We start from the raw sequence: 22,929 nt of genomic DNA, 5'->3' as shown, positions 1-22,929 counted from the left end.
GGAGAGAAGAGAGCTAGAGTTGCGTAATATATTCAAAAGCGCGAATCAAGCTTCTCTCTGTGTCCAAAGGAATCTGAGGAACGTTCGATCTGCACAGTTTTTTTGTCGTATTTTCTCCGCTCGCTTATCCTTCGCTTCGAAATTCTCCTTCCAGGATCCTCGCGTGCTTGGCCACGTGTTGCTGGTTCCTAGACAGTCCCTTTCCTCCAACTTTACGCGTCCGTTCTATTCTTCGTTGAAAAAAAGAAAAAGAAAAACTCGCGAATTCGTCGAACTCACCTTTGAGAACGAGGAGAGGTTGCAGCAGCCACTCGACGCGCGGCCATCATTTCCGGTAAAATTTTCTTTCCAAAGGGAAACCGCGAAGGAGAGGAAAAAGTCCTCTCGTGAAAAAACCCGCGGTGTAGCCGCAAATGAAGTTACCCTGATGACAGGTGACGTAATTCCTGCAAGAGCACCCCGAGTCCTCGGAGGCCTGACCCTGTGCCTTGATCTCTGCCACAGGGAAAGAAAAGACATCTCAAGGAGGAGAATTTCAAGGAACCACCTTACGCAGAACGTCTCGCGCTTTTTACTCGAGTCAAAGGAATTTTTTCCTTCACTCGGAATTAGCACTCGGTTGTTTTATTTTTTTCACTTTGACTCGATCCGCGCATGTGTTCTTTGCAGTACCTAATTATTATACCGACATTGACGTAAACTTTGAACAATATTCGCAGAAATGTACGTTGGGATCGAAGGATCGGTTGGGAGGAAGGTCGCCGGTTTCCATGCGAAACCGCATCGTTCCGTTGCAGCGGCGGAAATTCAGGCGGGATATTTCCGGGTCCACGAATATCGCGTATTCGAGTTCCAGCGAGAAGTTAACAATGTATGACGGTTGGCTCAATGGCGAGTGGAAATAAGAGAGAAGGAAAAAAGCTCCGATGCACTCGAATATGAAGTCGAACGTTTGAAAAAGCAAACAGATTTTGTGCGAGAAGATTTTTTTCATCGCGCCTCCGAGCGAGCGGTTCGCGCCTCGGTTGACGCGAACTGTCGAAAGGCAAGAATTTGATTGACGTTTCAATGCGACTCGAGGACGCGGAGCGCGAGGAGGCATGCATATATGAGGCGCCTGCACCCTCTGCTGCACCGGCTGCCACCCCATAGTCCCAGCATCCATTCGTGTGTGGGGGGCAGCGGTGGTTTAGCTTTGGCGCTGCGGAGCACCGAGAGTCGCGGCTGCAGTCAGTAGCTGTTGTAATTTAACGAGCGTTTCTCTCCTCGGTCACAACTCGTGTTACCGATGCCAAGAGCGTTTTTTGCCAACGCCCGGACATTTTTTTCGTACGCCTTTCTTTTTTTTCCAATTTTTTTTTTTTTGCTCTTTTCTCTTTCTTCGCTCGCTTTTACTCTCTTGATTCCATTTTCACCACTCACCCCGTCGCGTAACAAGCAATTTTTTGATTTTTTCGAAATGCAAAAAAACTCCCCGCACGTTTCACGTATACGTAACTATATAGTCACACGGAATTTACTTTGTATATACGAATAAATGCCGCATGTGCGGTGAAACCGAGATTCGAAACCGTTAACATTTGAATATGAACAGTGGTAGCGGGTATATAATTTTAGGAAATCAACCAACGAGCAGTGAATTTCAAGTGTTGGTAGGTATGTGGCTTACCCACATTTTCTATGGAAACTGAAGTCGAGGAAAAAAACTTTTTACCACGATTTCTTTCGACCGCAGCCGCCGATCGGTTTTCCGTTGGCTACGGAATTCGTTTTATTCTTACACCCAGAGAGTCATTGGAAATAAAATTGTAACAAAATGGTTAGTAATTATTTTCCAATTCTTGTAGGCTTTTAAAAAAATTAGCAAATCGTTGGAACTTGTACCGTAGGTACGAAATACGAAAACTCTGACAATACGTGACTCGATCGACAAGAATCTTGTTTCGTGCAAGCTGGATGCAAACTCCGTACTTAAGGGGAGAGGTCTACAGCTTGGACGGTATAAAATCATGCCTATTTTTTGGAGTTTTTATTTTTTGCTTAAATAAAAACACAGAGAGAAATTCGATTTTGAAGGATTTATTATACATAGTTTCAAGAACATTTTGGAATTTCTTCATTGAAATTAATAAAAAAATTGCGGCATGGTGCACACAAGTAGTGGACGACTCCGATATCGAGAGCTTTTGCGGTGGCGCATCTCCCGACATCACTGTCCAATCTGTAACAGATAGAGAAATTTTTTTGAGTCAAAAACACCTTCTCGGGTTCGAGCCCATAACCCAAATGTAAAAAAAAAAACTTCAAATATATTTCAGTATAGTTCAAATATATATAATTTCATGTTTCGACCAAGAAATTGTTGATCAAATTTTGGGATTGAAATTCAAAAATCTAGATACGAGTTCGAATCGATAAACAAGTTTTAAAGATTGCGTCAAAATTTCAAGTAGATCGGATAAAATTTGACCGAAAAATCTTCGCCACCGGATTGGAAACGCGATCGTTCGCTACTTATATACGCCATGCCGCCATTTTGTTATCAGTTTCAAAGAAAATATTTTAACGCGTTCTTCAAAATATGAATAATAAAGCCCTCAAACTCAAATTGCTCCAAGTATTTTCATTTAAAAATAAAAAAAAAACTCCTAAACATAGGTATGATTTTAAATCGCTCAAGCTGTAACCCCTCCCCCCTCAAGTGAAACCTTCGAGCATCGAGCGGAACAAGAAGAGCCAAATAAATAATTTATCATTGTTCGCGTTCGGTATTTGGGGGCGCATCTCTCCGGCCTTCGAGGAGGGGGGGCCGGGCGCTTGGCCGACACTGTGCCCACTTTTATAACTCTATCCGTACTTTTTGGTTTGCCACTAACTGCTTTAGCGCGCTTACCGCTATGTATTGTGCGCTGACCTTTTTTTCCCTCCTTTTCTCTTTTATTCTCCCCCTTTCCTCTTCTATTCCTCTATTTTCCCCCTTTTTTCGTCGCCTCTTGATTTATGGGTGCGCTGCCGGCGAAAGAGAGACCGACACCGCGGCAGCTCGGACAGATCATTATATTTCACCCGGTTTTACTCATCGCTGCAGACGATCAATTGTGCAGTCTCCGCAATTATTCTACCTTGCAGCTTGATCTTTGTGTACAAATTTGGAGGGCGAGGTATCTGAAGATAAAGGGGTGAATTCGAACAAAGAGACTCGTGAGATTTTGGAAAATTATAGAATTCCGGAATCTTTGTCTGTACAAGTTTGGCAAAAATAAAATTTTACGAGAGGATCTAATGTGACGAGAAATTTTAATGAGACGAGGAGAAAAAATTTCATTTTTCTGGGCACAAGTATCGCTCTGCTTGCACGATGTCGAAACAGCGGACCGTTCACACGGTTGAAAATCGACGAAGTAAATATAATTCAAAATAACACTTACCTAATTAGCACGTGCTTACGTCACGACTTATCGTTGAATTTTTCGACACGGTTCTGAAGCGAAAGATACCTGTAAAAACACGATTACGAACAGATCCCGGAAACTTTATACGAGGACTGAAATGGCGAGAAGAAACGGGTTTAAAAAAAAGAGGTGCAGATGAAAATAGAGTAAATATTGATATTGGGTATTGGTGGTATAAAAATACGCGATACGATTTGAGGTAACGGGCGCGTCAAGTTTTTCGAGCAAGGACTGAAGGAAGGAAGGAAGGAAGGAAGGAAGGGATTTTTTTCCTCACATGTAAAAGGCGAGAACCTCCCCCTAATGTATTATACACGTGTGTTATACGCGGACTCTTCCAAATCCGTTAGAGGCGCGTGCCTTCCTCCGTCCCTCTCTCTTTCTCTCGCTCTCTCTTCCTCTTCTACCTCCTTCCCTCCCTCCCCCTTGAAGTCGAAGCCTTTTATCTACCAGCGTGTGTTTTCCCGCTGCGTAGAGACAGACGGGCCAATCAGAAAGGGCCGAAGGCCACGCGACAAAATAACGCGCCAGGTATACGTGTAAGTATAACACAACGGCGTATCATGGCTCTGCATCCCCGCGCAATATTTAGGCATCCTACGTGTATTTCCGCGGCGGAACAAAGGTGTAGCGTAGGCACATAATCGTACACCTTTACATTATACGGTGAGGCCCCCAAACATCGGAGCTAACGATAAACCTAAACTTCTTACGCGTGTAATCGGCTCGTTTATGCTAATCCGCAACCCTTCCGTGTTTAACCAGCTGCGTTTATCTTTTGTTTCCGAGGCGGTGGCGGTACACCCGTGACACTTTTTTCTTCTCCCCCGTTTCCCTTCCTTTTTTCCGCCTTTTTTTTTCGTCGCTCTCATACAACCCTTTCGCCAAGGCTTGTTTTTATATCCGCGGGAAACAAAACACACACACGCGCGCACCTTCGCGTTGGTGTTTTTTTTTTTCTCTCGCGATTACCCTTTTTTTTTACTCTCTTTTTTTTCATCCGGCGGAACGGGCGAGAAAGGGCGGATGAAAAATAAGCCAGATTCGCGGTTACAAATCGACGCCCAGCCACCCCGTTTTCACCCTGGAAATGTGCGCGCAGCGCACAGGCCTCGTCTTTGCCATGCGTACGTTTCGCGGGCGCGATTTCGCCCTATTTCCGTGCGCTTGATATATCGCCTGTATTCTTCTCCCCGTCTCCGACTACGTATACTACCTGCCATGCCTTGGGGCGCGGGGGATGAAAGGGTTGCGCAATCGAGGATATAGATTCGGGTATGGGGATATAAAATCTGCCGTTGCGGAATACCCGCGCGGGAACGACCCTCGTAAATTTGAAAACCCGCCAGCCATGCAACGCCGAACCTTCAACATCCGTATCCCTCGCTATTTAAGACCTTCGGAGCGATTATTTCTTTCCTTTCAGACACGCGACGGTTTCTGATCCGGGAACGGTAATTGATCCCTCCCCTCCTCCCGCCGATTCTGTCCCCGACGTCAAATACAGTCGGGTACCCCCTCTTTTACGGACTGCGAAAATTCAAGCCTTGGCTTGCTTACTTGCTTGCTTGGGCGAGAGAGTTTAATCAGAGATTGGTAATTAAAAATCTCGTTATCGTTACAGCAATTTTTTTCCTTCCCTCCACGGAATGAGCAAAAAATCGGATACGCTCAACGATTACGGAATATTTTTCGCATCTTGTCAAATTTATTTTTCAGCTTTTTGCTCATCCGTTTTAAAGCTCGTCAAATCTCAATTTCAGATTAGTTTGTATGCTGCATATAATCAAACGACACTGACTTACCTCTATGTAGGTTTACTGGTATAAATGTGCGTACATCAATCCGATTAACGGGGTGCCCTAGTTGATTTCGACGTTGTCGTGCATATCTACGAATATCGGAATTCACGTATGTCAAACACGAAAAAAAACTTGACAGCCCAATTTTATACACAATTCTGAAGGAAAATGTGATACTTCAATGTATTATCATTTGACGAAAAAATGAAGAAACGGCATGAATTTTACGAATTTACTATTGCAATTTCGTCGAATCCATGCCATTTTATCGTTTCTGCATCAAATTTAAATGTATCGAAGTGTTCTTGTTCCGAATTGCGTATAAAATGGGTCTGTTAAGCCCTTTTTCACGTTCGAGATACGCAAACTTCGACAACTGGCGATACATACGACGACGTCGAAATCGACCAGGGCATTTCCTCAAGTAGCATTCCGGTCAATGCTTTGCAGACGAACGATTAATTAATCAAATGTTGTGTGGTTTTGTACTTATAAGGAAATTGACTAACTTTGTTGTTGTAATCTTGCCCCGAAAAGCGAGTTGTCATCTTGCCAGTGACAGCGAGGTCTCATCATCTTTTCCTTCTCTCGCTTTCTCTCTCTCTCTCCTTCTTCTCTTTTCCATGGTAGCGGAACGTAATTAATTGTTGGCCAAGAAATTTTTTCAATCTCCGGACCGTCAGAGCTTCCTGCCAGCTCTCTTCCCTCTTCCCCCTTCTCTCCCCGCGACCCGGGAACCTCGATGTCTTCCATGTTGCCAAAGTAACGCTGCAGGGTGGGTGGTTGCTAATTTACCGTATTATATATAGGTATCTCTTCTCTCGCCCGGGGAAAGAAGCCTAGCTTCGAGAGGCCACCCTTCCTCGATTCTCACAGGGCGGCTCAACCCTTTCTCTTCTCCCGTCGCATGCGCGGTGCTGTTAATTCCGTTAACATTTCGGCTCGATGCGCGATGCATCGGTCTCGGCTGGCAAAATGGACGCGAATTCTGCAGACGAGTGTATTGCGGATATGTGCGTTCTTAGTTTTTCCTCCGTATTTTTGGCCACGGCGAATCGAGGAGGGCTGGCCAGCCGGCCCTTCGCCTCCGAGCTCTTTCAGCACAGCTCGAGCTGTGCAACGACGCGACGTGGTGAAATAATAAATTCCGGTAAAAGCAAAGTGCCGTATAGCGGAGAGCTCGTACGTAAACACTCGGAAGTTAGGTGCACCTGAGGCTGCCGCGACGTGGCAATAATTTAAATATTCACCAGAGCCGCCTCCCGCGAATTTCGCTTCCTTGTTTTTCCGTTTATACATTATGAAACGGCGTGCCAAGATAGCGTTAACGACCAGCGTTCACCCCGGGACGAGGTGAAAACTCGACGCTATCGCTCGCGCGAAAGAAAGGCTGCGTCCTATCACGGATGCAACAATCACAGGCCAGTAAGGGTCAGTAGGTACTCTCGGGGACGGGGATGGCGGAAGGGTGGATTAAAAATTTACAGCTAAACGGAAGTGAACTATAGGCGAAGATGATCTATCATCGAACGAGATTCGCGGGGGTGAAGAGTAAAAAGTATGTGAAAAAGGAGGAAAGAGCCGAGTTTCATGGGGGTGTACAGGTCGAGGGATGGGAAAACCGGCTACTCGAGGGGGTACCTCGATGTTTAATTCAAAGAAAGTGGAGAGACGCCCGGTGCTAGTTAGTGCACGGGGCGTCGAAACCTCGCCTTGATCCTCAAGGTGGAGGATAAGAAGGAGGAAGAATAAAAAATGAAATTTGAAGAAGGAGGGCGGACCGCGGCTCTTATACGTCGATAATGTATTCGGTTCCTTTGAGCCGATCAACGCCCGACAGTCTAACCTCTAAGCTCCTTAATTGCGGGGTCAACATTGACACTTCGTTGACGCGTTAACTCGCCAGCCCCTTGACGAACTGCACGTATTATTATTATTATTATTAATATTATTATTATTATTATTATTAATATTATTATTATTGTTGTTATTATCACCCTTACTATGGCTATTCAATGTCGAATATCCTTACAGAATTAGCGGTCCTTGATTTTCGTTCCAGTCTATTTATTCTTTTCAATTCATTCTCAGAGATACGAGTCAAGACTCAAGAAAGCGGCGCTCTTTGAGTCAATTTGTAGCTTGCAGTGTCGCGCTGACCAGAATAATTATATGGTTTTCTAAGAATTTCTCTGTACTTCTGGCTGATCAGAAAATTGGCGATGCTTATCGGAAACACTCCGGCGGTTCGTCCCAATAAGCCAGCTCTCGGATACCGCACTCGAGAGCTGAAGATTATACCCGAGTTCTTGCTGATCGATACAGCGCGATACTCTGCATAAATATATGCGTCCGCCTAATTGTATTCTTCGGTGTGCAAATAATTAGCTGTTTTTTCATCTCGAGGTTTTATTCAGGCTCATTTGAAAACGTCGCTTGTGCTTCGAATTGATTGCGAACTCAAGTCACCCACCCACGACTGTACATACCTACATATAACAGCTGTGTAGGTAGGTAACATAAGAAAAGAATTTGCGAAACGCGGTCACTGCATTTAGGTATATTTTTCTCTGTCTTAGCGAAAATCTTATACAATAATTCGAAGTAAGCATCGTTTATTATTTGTAATACGTGTAATGTAAACGATGAAAGTTGAAAGTAATTTTTGTCAATGTTTCGAAGAACCCAATCGTGCGGAATACGGTGTTACGGAGATGCACTTACGCGTGATTGTAAATAGGAAGACGCTTCGGGTGCAGTCCACCCCTAATGCTCGCTGGGGGTGCAATACTTTTTCAACTCCTGAGGTCCGCCGTGCACAGCAGCGGCACCCCCCAAGATTTGATCAGAAAAAAGATACCCGAGTGAACGAAGAGCGAGGGTGTATTCGCCCCACCTCGAGCACCCCGGGCGCCCTTGCCGAGCACGGCGCACCCCACGGTATGAAAAAACTTTGCTACCCCTAACGATTTTTTTCTCAACCCCATCGTCGACGCACACTAATTACGTTTTTAAGCGAAATTACTTGCGAGGCGCTGCTGCCTCGCGTTCCGGGTCCGAGGGACAGGGGTGGATTTTTTATTCCCCCCTCGGCCGTCTCGCTTCCCTTCCCTCTCTCTCTCTCTCTCTCTTTCTCTCTCTCTTACTTTCTGTTCTTTTTTTATTCCGGGGGAGGGGGAGAAACCGCCCGCTCAGTACCCTGCAGCGTAGCAGGGACCGACGATGAGGAAAAGGCGAGACGCGGAGCATCGCCTGTCTCTGATTACAAAATGTTGAATCGCACCGCATGCATCCTCGTTATTCATCTCGAATAAATTTTCTTCGGGTAATCGGGTCGCAAGGATGCGTAACATGTTTTCTCCTCCCAGTCCGACGTTGAGAAATTTTTCCAAATTTGATCCGGCACCCGTCGGTAATGGTTTTTTTTTTCTACGCCGAGCAGAATCCCGGGACGGAATATCGAAAATAACTTTTAATGTGAAATTTCAAGCCGCGTGTATAACGCGCGCTTGTCGAACGACTCGGGATCGAATTAAATGAACTTTGCTCTTGTACAAAGCGATCTGCAATAAAGCGGTCGCGGTGGCGTCTCATGAATAATTTTTTTCGCCTCCTTTTCTCTTTGGGATTGCCGAGTCTGCCCGCAGGGTTGCTAAGAGTGCTAGGAAGAGAAATAAAAAGGGAAGAAGAACCGGAGCTGCACCCTGGCGCAGCGGACTGACTGGGTTCGGTGCAAATCCCTGTAGATAAAAACTCGGCACCCCACACATGCGGCACCCCCGTAGCCGGCAGTAGTGACTCACCCCGAGCGGGCGCCCAGCCCATTTTTTTCAACCCCTCCGTTCCAGGTCCTGGGCCGCGCAAAGGGATGAATCCTTTCTCTCTTTCGCCTTGTATCTTGGTGCCTGTTTCGCCCGGGGGGTTCGACGACCTCATTTCGAATGCTAGTCCGGCTCGGTGGCTGCGAACGTTGAGGCGGCGTTTTTCTTCCTCCCTGCGAAATTCCGCGTTTCCTCGAATAGAGAGAGAAGAAAAAAAGAAAATTTCGCCTCACGCGTGACACCTGCAAGACCGGAGAAGAAAAACTTCCGCGCCAAGGCCTGCCGAAGCGATCCTGCACCGTGCATACGATGGTTCTAAATGGGAACCGAAGGTCCAATTTTCGCTGGGTTTCTAGCGGAAGAGCCGCCACCCTCCGCCCGCTTCCCTGGCACTCGGACATCGGGACTTGGTTTCAAACGGACTCGCTTACCCGAAACTCACCGTAACTCGATTCGCCCTGCACTCGGACCGAGGAGAAGCTGCGACGCCGGTCGGGAAGAGGGACACGTGGGAGATGAACCACGGGCGACGTGTACGTCCTTCGATCGGTGGCCGGGGACGAGAAGGATTCGTTCGCGACCTTTGCGGACGCGGAACCGCACGTCCGTGCATGAAGAACGTGTCTTTTCTTTTAGGGGTTCTTTCAAGGGTTGCGCACGGAGGTAGAGGGCGGGACGGAAGTGCTTTTGAGTAATCGGGATACACCTTGCTCCTTATACTTTGCTTATAGGACTGTAAGCCATCGCGGAGCGCAGCTAATGGAACCTTATTTCTCCTCCTTATTCTTCTTATATTGCTCCGCGCGCGGCAGTCTTTATTATTCATGCGGTTACCTCCCTCCTCCCGTCCCTGCCCTTCCCCACCCTTTCCTCTTTCCCTCCCCGAGGCCGCGCTCTCGCGATTTTCCCTTTTTTCCCTCCACCCTCTTTCTTTCCTTCTTATTCTCAGCTCGCCCTCCCTCCACGTTCTTGCGCACTTGTCCTACCCGTTCGTTCCCTAATTTTCTTTCTACTCCCTTCGCCGTCTCGCCTCGGCGATGCTTCTTCTCCTTAATTCTCCGGTCTCGTATACATATCTATAGTTATACCTATACGTATATGCTTCCGTCCCGTTTTGCTTTCTCGAGCGAAAACCGCCGTCGCCGCCGTTGGAAAACTCCCTTTCACTACACCCAGCGTTTCTTACACTGTGAACCAGGCACTCCGTTTGTCTGTCTTTATCTTTTCTCTCTCTCTCTCGCTCTTCGCCCGCTGCCGGGGACACGCTTAGGGAGAAATTGTCGTTTCAATTTTTAATTCCTCCTCCCCCCCCCACCCCCTCCACCACCCTCTCGCTTCGCTTCGCCACTCGTCGTCGAGCTGTTGCCCGGAAGTTGCGTGGGGCCGAACGGGCGACATTCGCCTCAATAGTTTATGAGCTATGGATTTCTCTCGGCATTTTACCTCTCTTCCAGCTCTTTCCACGCCCGCGTAACGAACCTTATATACGTATACTGATTAGCGCTCCGCGCGCCTGCGCCCGACCCGAAAGCCCCGAAAAGCTCGCTCCACTCCTGATTCTATACATTATATACCCACTGCTGCATAGTTTGCGACGTACACGTTGGATAACCCCGGCGTAACCTCGGGGATGGTATAAACCACCCTGCAGTCTACCCGGGGTGGAGTCGCGGGCTAGTTAAAGGGTTGATTAATCGCCTCATACCCGAGGCACATCCTGGCACCCAGACGTCCGCTACCCTCGCGGCATTGTCGGGGTATAAGGTCGTAAAAAATATTCGAATACATTAAGTCCGTAATTTTTTAAGTCGTTGGTTTTTTTTTCTCCGTTTGAAATTTATGCTCCGTCTGTTTTTTTTTTTTCAAATCTTTTTTTCTGTCCGCCCAATTTTTTGTTTCTCCATAGATTGCTGTATTTCTCGCGGATTATTAACACTAGATGTTGTATGCTGACGAATGCAGTGGTGTGAATTACCGACGTTTTGACTTCTATCGCTTGATTATTGTTTTCCTTTTCTTAAGAATTCTTTGCATGTAGGTAGGATAACTTTGATAATCTACGTGAAGCGACACACTGGATATGTGTACATCCATTTTCCAGATCACGTTTTGAATACACAGGTAAGAGGTAGGCGGGAGAGGTAAGAGATAGGGGCAGAAGCTTGAAGGGAAAAGAAGAAGAAGAAGAAGAGAAAGAAAAGGAATGAATTTGGGCGAGTTCTCGATTTTAGGGGGTTGCACGAAGAGGGGGCGCAATCGACGAAAAAGTGTAAACGTTTTTTTTCCTGTCTCTATTTATTTCGTTCGATTGTTTTTTCGCCCTTCCGGTCGCTACTTTCTGCCTTTGGTTCACTGCAGCTCCGCGGGTTCCCGTCGAAACTTCTTTTGCCTTCGCATTGTTTAGCCCTGGCAAATTAATTTAGCGGCTCCCCTCCTCTCGGCCTCGTTTCTCCGATCTCCTCCCGCCCTCCTCCTCCGTCTTCGTCCTCCCTTTTCCTCCACCCCTTCTCGGTTCTTCCTTGAGACTTACACCAACATCCACCCCTCGTCATTCTCCGACCGCCTACATCTTATCTCTCCCTATACTTCACCTACAGTGCGCCTGTCGGTGTATTTCTGTGCGCGCGTTACGGGGTAACGTTTTAAGAGGGCTGCGCCCCCTCCATCGGCTCACCGCGGGCACGGCAAAGTACCTTGCGTAATTAAGCAACGCAGCGTAATGTATCCAGTCTGGCGGCCATATTGCCCCCCTCCTTGCCGCGACGCGAATCGAAGCTCGCGGAGGGTTGAGGCTCGTGGAGAGGGGGCCCACGTCGGGTGGGGGAACTCGGGGGTGGTGGCGGAGGTGGAGGTGGAGGGTAATGATATGCCTGGTTCACGGCGCCGCGACGACTCGCACGACGCCGCGTCGCAAGGCTCTGATCGCCAACCATCGACGCGCTGTAGGGGCGTGAACCACCCTCGAAAGTTTGTTTAACAAAAACGCTTATCCCATTTTGCATACAGCCCAGCGGTCATCCTCCTTGCACGAAACGTCACTCGCCCGCGGAGTGCACGATTGGGATCTTAATTGCTGCCTGATTGATTCGCCTTTTTCTAATTTCGTAAGGTTTTTTTCTTCTTTTTCCGATTTATTTCCCGTGCAGGCCGAAACGATAATGACGACGAGGCGTGACGTAATTGCCGAGCAATTAAGCTCGCAGCCCCGCGTCTTACGGACTCCTTGGATGTATTATTAAATACGTATGGATGCACAATGGCTGCGCGAGGGTATGAAATGCGAAAATATTCGCAAAGTCACGACGACGCGGCGTGCTGCCGCCGATCCACGGCTGCCCGAGAATTAATTTGCAAATGATTAAGCCCCGGCGTAAACCCATCGAATCAAGTACATCTGCTCGCCACTTTTGCCCTCGAGAGTGATTCACATTAGCTTCATTCGCTTAAGCCTGTTTGCATCCGATTAATTACGCGAGAATAATGATCGGCCGACTCCTCTGCAGACTTCCAGAATTAATCCAATCCCACCTCGCTTCGCTGGGCTTTGCCCAATTTCGAATCTGCGAAACCCACTCAGACTGAGGCTTGTCTGCAGGTTCGATTTGATCGGTAATCAAACTTTTGAAAGGAACGAAAATTCCGGTAAACAAAATTCAGCATATTTTTATTTATTTGATTTATTTATTTATTTTTTTTTTTCAACGCTCGAAATATCGTTCATCGTTTTACCGCGCATAAGAGGTTAAAATCCTTGCTGCTGGAAAGTCAGATAAAGAAGAGAGGGTGAAGGGAGAAAGAAAGAAAGAATAACGATGGAAGAAGGGGTAGTGAAATCGTGAACCACGTCGATTATTGTTTCTCGATGTATATATGTAAATCGTGATTCCAGGCCGTGTTGTACAAGTTCCCGCGATTGCGAGTCAGACAGACGTATAAGAGACGTGCAGGGGCTCCGGCTCTGTCGGCCACTATTATAGATGTAAATTAGACGGAATGGTATAATATCCGATAAAATATCTATTATATAAACCCCTGGAAGCCGGGACCCTATTCTGACCGTTTATAACAGACTCTAAACGCTCGGTTCCCCAGTTCCGGGTACCAACTCCGATCGTTTTACCTACGAAGCGAATGTCAACGATACAGGGACACTCGGTGCCTGCACACCGGCGGAACAAACGAAACCTCTCAAGTTTTTACTAGCTATAACGAGAAGGTGTCAACTAGGATTTCATAGGCGAAAGGGCTTCGATCGATACCTCGTCTATACACATATAAGTAAACAAATATCCTCTCTTGTCGTACGTTACAGCTACCATGCGTAAAGAACGAAAGTAGACTGTAGAAAAAAGTACTCATTGTCAGTGGTGTAAGAATTAGAACAAAATATTTTTTCGATACCAGAATTATGTGAAGATTCGTTTTCGTACATGGAATTAGAAAATTCGATCTCCGGACCAGACCAGACAAAATAGAGGAAACGGGAACGCATTGGCGGCCTTGAACTTTGTCGAAATTCTCTATTCATGCTCTATGAGCCAGCCATTCACCGGGCGTCCGATAGAATCGATATCATTGATTTTTTCGTCAAGGGTAGGACCTCCGCCGCCGCCGCGGCTTAATTCAAGGGCTTGTGTATATGGGCGGGAATACAACATATTCTCGTACCGAAGATATAGATTGAATTTGTCCCTGTCCCCCCTGTCGTGCCCCCCGCCCCACACCCGAAAGAAAAAAAAAATATATACATATCTATATATATATATACATATATGTGTGTGTGTGTGTGTGAATGAGAAAAAAGGGTGGCTCTCTACAAATTTCGGTCGAGTTCGACCGATTTTTTCTTTTGTCCCGTTACACCGAGCGTCGCAATTTCACCGTCCCCTCTCCACTCGGAAATTCGTTTGACATGATAACAGGGCGAATTGTGCAGCGCGCAGATAATGCGGAATCGAAGTATTTCCAGGGATCGGCTCGACGATTGTCTGGATTTCTATCGTAATCGGAGATATTCCTAGCGTCTCTCTGCATATCGATTCAACCCTTCCGTCCACTGCAGGTTCACAACTGTTCGTTGTCTATGATCCAAACAATGCGGTATATTTCCATGGCTACCGTGACAAGCGCCCGCACAGCTTGTACACCTCCGGCTAGCTAGTAAACTCGGGGATGGCGAATGCGCGTCGTGGTGTCCCGACTAGCCCGAAATCCTTACGAAAACTAGGAAATTATACCGCACACCCTACGTTACGGGGGGTGAACTTGAACGTCTGACGTTGTCCGCGGATCGGACTGAAACAAGCCAATATGCAGTAAATTCATGGTCGGATTTTTGATCTATCTCCTGAGGGTAGGAAAGGTGGGGGTGGGGAAAGGAGATAGGGGGAAAAGGGGAAATTTTTATAGGGGGTGCTGTTCATTCGTTTTTTATGGGGATATCTCCGCGGTATTGATTGATACGTTGGTACCTACCCGTAAGAAGAACAAAAAAAAAGGCGAGAAGAAGAAGCTGAAGTTAAAAAAAAATCAAATAAAAAGGGGTAGAGGTACGAACGTTGTATGTATATATATATATACATATACATATATATATGTATATACGTGGATTTTTACTCTTTTCCAAAGTCGTGAAAGCTTAACGCGGATGATACGCTGCGGCGAGTCAGCTTGAAACGTCGCATCCTCATCTTTTCACCTTATCACCATCCTTACGTATCACGGGGATCAAGTATCTCGTTCTCCGCAGCCTGCAGACGTTTCATATTTTGTAAAAAAACAGAATTTCCCTCCATCTTCTCTCCTCCTGTCCCTCGACCACCTCGATGCAGCCAAAAAATTCTCCAAACGTCACGCGGAGCGTTACAACGGCCGAGAGCTTTGTTCCATTATCACATGCGGGCCTGTCAAATCAAATCGATACTCCCGATTGTTTTTACCCGCAGGGGCTGCTCGGTTCAACGAGTTTCCCACTTCAACTCTTATATATTTCTCGGTTTTACTTCTCCGTCATCTTCTCCCCGCGCGTCTTCTTCTTCTTCATCTTCATCTTGTTCAGCCTCCTTTCAAACATTGTACAAGTGTGCGCTACACGATAAAAGAATAATAATAACTGCAATACCAAGAGGCAGGGAGACGACGGGGATCCTTGCAGACGACACTTTGCTCCGCCAAGACGTAACTGTTCGACCGCTGCGTCATTAACGTGTCCGTCAAAACATCCTGCAGGCCACGTGACTATTCTAAACAAGACTACAGTACGGTATATTACGGTAACGCAGGTGTGCGGGGTGCACAACTCCGCGTTCCCAGTTACATACATGCACGCGAAACGTATACCCTATAGAGAGACTGCACTTTATCGTGTACTACTCACACACAAAGACACTACCACCCATCACGATTACACACCGCGATGACGAGGGGTGGAATACCAATGAGAACCGTGCCGACTACTCCAAGCCTTGGTCTACCACCACCAACATCGCGGTAACCGACACTGCCTGCGTTGTATTAAAAATTGGTCAGATTCTCTTCAACTCCCACTCCGATCAATGGGATTGGTACGATTTCGGTACGTCTAACGGAGCCGATCTTGCATTTCTGTTGCCGAAAAGAAGAAGAAGGTAAGCTCGTTCTCACAAGGGATGAAATGCCGAACTCTTGCAGTGCCCGTTCTTTCCCCTTCCCTTCCGTATTACATTTTTACTTACATGTAACGTAGGTACTTTCGTTTCGGTTTTCACTCACCCCACAAGGCTGCACCCCGTTTCGGCGTCGATGCAGCACCTAAAACGCGTATATGACGCGGGCTGCACTCGTTATCGCGAGATGATCAAATTAATTTATTACCCGGTGCACTCGGTGGTCAGTTATGGCGGGTTCCGTCTATCGTGCACCCGGTGTCTGTGTTCTGCGCCGCGCATCCTGTCGCCTGTCACTTTCGGTTAAACATATAATTAGTGGAGCGCGCGGTGCCCGCGCTGCGGAACCCGTACGTCCTTGTTGTTTTTTTCGCTGTTTTTTCTTTCACTGTTTATTTTATATTTTTTTGCTTCTCCGTTATTATAGATTTATATACCTTTATTGTATACTCCAGCCGCATCCTCGGTATATAATTTATCACCGTAAATATCTTCACGTTCGACTAAATACCGAAAAACTGTTTTCCAGTGCACTATAAATATATGGGTTCGTAAAAAAATTTACGTTAAATCGAAAATATGCACTTACATGTGTATATATTGTCATTCAGTCATGTCATGCTTAGAAAAAAAGAAAATCTCTGTAATTGATCGTAATTCGTTGAAGAATGAAAAACCAATGCGTACGAAAGTCGCGTTTTTTTGCTCAATGTCAATATTCACATATTATAATCCATGCTCAAGTTGAAACTCCTGGACCGTCGAGGTTTGTATGAGATTTATAGTTTTTCACTTGGAAAGATTTAGTTCGGTTTTGAAGTTGGAGGTTGTGTTTTTTTTTTTTTTTAATTTTTCCTCCTCTTTCTCAAGAATAAGTAACACCAATTACGATAACGTTAGGTAATCGTTAAAAAGTAACGAGTAAAATTCGAACAAACGCCTTTTTACCGGTTTGTAAATTGAGTAAACAAAAACAAAAAAACAACAAAATAAAAAGGGAGGTAAAAAAAAAACAAATTAAAAGAAGAAAAAGACTGGAAGACGGCCGGCTAATTCAGTATTCGTCCGCGGGAGCCGAATACGAACCTCGCCCCGAGGCCTCCCTCATCCCCTCACTCGGCCGGGCCATCCACTTCCACTTCTACTTCCACCCCTGTGAAAAAAGAGTTAATATTGATCCGTTTTTTTATTTGAGTCACCCCCACGTTTTTTACCCTCGCTATTTTTTCTCTCCCCCGACGACGGTGCATGGCAAGGGCCGTCGACTGAGCCAGCGCGAGCGAGTGAGACGGAATTAGTGTTTCTATAGCAACTCTCTACCCTGTCCGTACGTCCTTTCGTCCGTCCGTCGGTCCCTCTGTCCGTTGACCCCCCGGAATCGACGACTGCCTTGCGTTGCATCTTGCCAACTCTTTTTCCCTTACGTCCCAGGAGAAGAACGTTATATTTTTCTTCACCGGTTGTCCGGAATTTTTTTTTTTTTTTTTTTTTTCAGCAATATCATCTTTCCAGACAAGACTGTATTATCAGGCCTTTGGATAATCGATTCGGTCTTTTTATGTTTGCAACAATTTGACAATTACCATCAATCCGTATTCCGTGTATACAATTTTAAACAATCCCACCATTCGTCTGAACGAAAAGTTTCGGATGCCGAGTGAATGTTTACAATCTATCACGCGGTTAATAGGAATTGGAAATTAGTTGATCAGTGTTCTGAGTGAAAGAGTTGACTCGTCAGGATTATCGCTCGTAGTGTTTCCAATTTAAATAAAATCCAACTTTCTTCAATTTGTTAAAAATTTTTGACAGATCGAAGTTTATTTTAAGCGTTATATTTTCTCCCTCACGCGATCGAGCAATCGAAAGTATAACTCGTATCGCGGGTTACGTGATTCATTGGCCGCAGCCTTTTTAAAACCAACGACTAGAACTTAATTTTAATTGACTCATCTTTAAAACATGATACATATACCAACCCACAGAATCAAAAAAAAAATAATCCTCTGCGAGTAGATGATAGAAATATTATACGTCCCTGCGCCTGCTTCCTTCGTAAACTATGATCAAGATGACAATCTGGCATCCTGCGCTCTTGTAGAACACATACATCAGGTATAATACCTGAATTATAACGTACATATAGCCTTATAAATTAATTCACGCATGAGTTTGAAAATTGTTGTAGCCAGGTAAAGATAGAGAAGATCGAAAGATTCACGATGCTCCTTTGGTCCGTCAAATTTGTCATGCTTCAAATTCAGACTTTTCTAATTTCCATTACTTATTTCCGGCATGATAACCGAACTCTCGAAATCTTGTACAGCGTAACGAACTGGATACCGAGACTCTGTAAGAGATGAATACCGGTGCAGCAGCGTAGGGGTTAAATTCACCCCAAATCAGGAAATATGAACCCCAGTCAGCTTCTTCCGCGCGTTGTACATTGGGTGAGTAAGACGACGGGAATAGGGGAGGATGGAATACAGCGGAAGAAGGAGAGTATCTCCTAAAAACTGTAAGTTGATGCATATTTCAAAAGCCAGGCCACGCGCTTTGTTCCGGAATACGCTTTCGGGGAATTTTTTTTTCCACCCCCCTCCTCCCGTTTTCCTTTTCAACCCTCCGCCAGCGTCTCTCGACTTTCCTCCATTTCTTCTCATCTCCACAGCATCTCGGCCCGATATCCGCGGTCTAATAACACCCTTTTACCACGATCGTGCGCTGGAATTTGTTTAATTTTTATCATATCCCACCCCCCGTCAGAATCCCGGTGCTTCGACGGAAATTTTCAACACATGAAGATTCGCTCGGACCTTGTATGGATTCTAGGGTCTTCCCGCGATCCTTTCCGATTTCAGATTAATTTTTTTCTTCGAATTCTTTCCCGGCAGTTGTACGAAAAATCCGTTGACGCTTCGCAGCTTCGCAGCCTCTCAGTCGTGTCGGAGGCAGTCGGTGTTACGCGGGGTGAATAACCCCTTTAGATCGGGTAGCGGAGTCACCTATATACCAACCAGAAAGTCCTACCAACCCCTTGGCACTGATCTGGGGTCGCCTCCCCCGTCTTCACCGCGGCGACGCGACGCTCCCGCCGTTCAGTTTCCGTGTTCCCCGTTTCTCTGCCGGGGTTTTATAGTCGGCGGGGCTTACTTTTACGCCGGAGCTGACTTTCCGCGACGCTCCGGCAGTCGCTCTTCTACGCCACACTTTTCATACACTTTTCTTTCCTCTCGGTATCGCGCTTTTTTCACTCTATTGTAGGTATGCGTAGACCGACGCGCCGGGTAGACCGTGTAAAATACCCCCCACACCTCGGTCGAACCCGACTTCCAAGCTTCTCCAATGCCGTCTATGAACGCCAAAATTTTACGATATTGCTCCTTCCTCGTTCCAACTTTACTCTACTTTCTACTACAGGGTTGTTAAACGTTTTATCAGGTCGGATGTTCTCGCACTTGTCACTTTAACCCCACATTTCGTACGTGTCTAGTGAGTCGGATCCCCGGAATTTTTAATCACGTTCCAAATTATTGGGCCGAGTATTTTGCGATCGGATGAAAATGTTATTGCGGTGCCTACTCGAAATCGAATTGAAGATTGGTAAAATTTAATAGGTACTCTCACCCACCGTTGATTGGTTGAAATAAATCTGTAACACGTAGCTCAGTTTCACTCTGGACGTGCTGAGAGGTCTCGAGAATTCCTCAAGCTCTCGAGAGTTCGCCCTGCACGAGGGTCGGGGGTTTTTGGTTAAAGAAGTAGCTCGTTAAGATATAATAACGAGATCGAAGTTGGAAGATGTACCCACGAGACGATCGAGGATTAATAAGTCATTCTTGAAGTTGATCTCATTAACGGTACCGAAGGCGTGTTGGGCGGTAATCGCAGGAACCGAAGACAACGCACAAGGATACGCGTCTGCATACCTGATACTCCTAGGAGCGCGCGTGCCCAGGTGAATCATTCATCTCGTCGATAATTACACATCTCGGGAGTAAATCAATTTAATGCTCGGCTCCGAGGCGTCCTCCTACTTCTCTCGAGCCGCGGCTCCCTCGGACCTCTCGGGGGTAAGGATTCGGAAGGACGAGTTTTTCCCGCTCGGGACTAACTAGCCCTGGGCACCTGTCCCTTCGGGCTGCAGGACGCGCATGCAGGACCTCTTCCGCGCATTAAGACCCTGCACCCCGTGAGATGTCGGTAGATAAATACAGCTTATAATCATAAAAGGTTGAGAGAAAAGCAGGTGAAAAACAGCCCTGCCTGCCGCCTACCTTACAGGCTTCTTCCATAATCCCCCGCGTGTAACTTATGTCCGCAGCATTTCTCTTCACCTTTCATTAGACACGCTGCACCTTTGCATACGTATACCTACCATAAGGGTTCGTTTGAAGGCTTGGTATACCTACGATGTAAATCGGACAAGTGACCCGGCGACGAGCTTTTTACAATATTCGGCTTACGAATTCGCGGTTGAAATCAGTCGGCGATTCAACTGCGCTCTTGCACATTTCGCGGGGGCAGGATGCCGGTTCTTAGGACCCGCACGCGCGTCCTTACGGCCCCCGAAAGTTCCGTAAGGATTCGCCATATGGTTCGCCGCGGTCCCGTATAACAGAGTTGGCGCGGCGGTCGTTCGGGGAAGCGGGCCCATTTATTTGGCGTGTGCTGTATAATTAGGCTCGGCTCCTCTCTTCTGTCGGTTTTATAGCCTTTTTGTCCGAGAATAATACGGGGAAGAAGACGCCGGCGTAGGAGAGCGAAAAGAAAAATAAATTTTAGTATCTACAAACGTATTATATTACAGTGAATTTCATTAACGGAATTTTCTCAAGTAGGTACTCGTGTCCGTGTGTGCATGCTTTTATTTTCCGAGCTCATACCTGACCCTTTCCTTATCCGTAATTTCGCATTTTGAATTCGATGATTACAACCAGTGTAGTGAAAAATACAGCGAATAAATAGATCGCTCGACTTGCAATTAGCAAATAATTACGGTTCACTCGAAAATTTTAGGTCAACCCTGAAAATGTCGCAAGTTTGTAAACATCGTAGTGGATAGGTTTGTTTTTATTCTTCTAGGTGTGTATTATATACATACTTACTTTTGTAGCGGATAGAATAGCGGTACAGCATGTAGAAACCGGAATTAGGGCGGGGGTGGGGTTAAAAAAATTTTTCCTCTCTTTCGCCATCTGTTGGAAATTGGCCGCTTCCGTAAAACGGGAAACTCATTTAAATATGGGCGGTCTTAGGGCTGTTTTAGGGCTGTTTTGGGGCACTCAACAGACGTAGAAAAACAAAGGCGCGCGCGTTACGGCGTCTTTTCTAAACCAAACGCAACTGCATCTGTAACTCGATTCCTGTACCAGAGCCCGACGCTCAACCACCAAGAAAACAAATATTTACCACGGGGTTGAGATTAATCAGATCTTAACCGAGAATAAAAAACGTTTGGAATTTAGAACTCTTGGGTTTCCGAAATTGTATACCGCGATTTCGTAGAAACGATTCTCGTCTCTGCTGTGTATAGTATCTGTAAAAACAAGAAAATTGGTTAGAAAACAGAAAAAAAATTGCGATGTAATCATGCAGGTCATAATACGTAAAGAGAAAATTACTTCATTTCAGTTTGATGCACTTGTCCCGGTATGGATAATAAACATCGCAAAACTTCCAACTAAAAAATTGGCTAGTTTAAAGATTATTGCAACTTCAAATCCAAAGAGAATTTTATACTCTAATCGAATGATCATTTTGCGAGGAATTACACCGCTCGTTGTTTAGATGAACCACTAATTTCCGAATCAACAAACCAAAGGACAGACCTCCGGGTGATATTTCTTGATATTTATTTTGATCCCTGTATCCTTGGGGTTTGGAATTTGTCTCGGAAGAACGCTTCGAGGATGGAGAAAAGCGTGTGTGTAGCCGGCACAATAAAAAGAGGTGGGTATATTCGGGATGAATGGCGTCGTGTGCGCGCCACGCGTCTTCCCGGCCCCCTCGGTTCCTCCGTGTTTTTTATCTTTCGGGTAAAAAAACTTCTTTATAGCGGTGCAGCGCGTGCCGGGCCCCGCTTCTCCCTGGGTGCCCCTTCCTTACCCACGACAATGCATCGGTGCAGCGGTGCAGCACTGCAGCTCCTGCACGTATCGCGCGGCAGAATGCAGCCAAGAAATGTGATACTATTTACCCCGAGACCCAGAATTACGTGAAATCTGGGCCCGTTCGGAGAACCACTCCGGCCCCTCGCCCTGCAGAATCCGTTGCACCCATCCCGCGCCACAGTGCATGGGTTGACATTCGAGGGTGTTTGGAGTTTGGATCAGTAGTTCGGAAACCAGAAATTATACAACTCACTTCGACGTTGTTTGAAAAGTTTCGAGTAAAAGTCGAGCTCCGATGTCGCAGATTGCTGTTGTCACAAATTGTTATTGAGAAATTGACGTGGTTTTGGTCAGAATCGTAAATAGTTGTGAATTTTTCACCGCGGATTTACGATCTTGGATCGATCCATCGAGCATCGATGAACGTACCGCTCGGACGTCTGACCGTGCGAAGGGGGAGCTAGGTGCACCACCTATATCTGGAAAGTGTTTTCTCATCGTTGCGCAAACGGGGACTTCGAGATTCCTCCCTGGAAGTTTTGTTTTTTTTCTTTTTCTTTCTTCTCCTTTTCATCTTCTCGCTGGTAACGGTGGTCCAGGTAGGAAAACACTCGTGACGCATAGGATCCGAGAGATTTGGAGAGGCTGGTTTGTACCCAGTTTGCAAGATTCCACCACAACCCCCGAAAAACCGTTCGACCGCTTCGCCAAGGTGAGCGAGAGAAAGAGATAGAGAGATAGAGCCCAAGCCCTCCTCCCTTCGCCTTACCTCCGAAGCGATTCTTTATCTTCTCGAGCTTGAAGAAGTTTCTCGACATGTTGGCACACAGCCGAAAGGTCGGGATAAAAATCCGAAGAAAACGGCTCTAGCCCCCTTTTTTCAGCACGGCAATACCTATCGATGATTAACGAGTCGCAGCCAGAGTTTGGAAACTCTGCTGAAATTGGAGGTGAGAGGCGAGCTAGGATAGGATTCGGGAAAAATTTCCGAATTCCACTTCACCTCTTCCTCGACAAAGTCCCGTTCCTGACTCCTTGCATCTGCCGCGAAGCCCCCACATTACGGGATAATGTGTCACTGTGCCAGATCTCCCTCC

The sequence above is a fragment of the Neodiprion virginianus genome, chromosome 6 (assembly GCF_021901495.1).
Source record: "Neodiprion virginianus isolate iyNeoVirg1 chromosome 6, iyNeoVirg1.1, whole genome shotgun sequence".
NCBI classification, from domain to species: domain Eukaryota; kingdom Metazoa; phylum Arthropoda; class Insecta; order Hymenoptera; family Diprionidae; genus Neodiprion; species Neodiprion virginianus.
The sequence above is the reverse complement of the archived record's forward strand: the minus strand, read 5'-3'. Positions refer to the sequence as shown.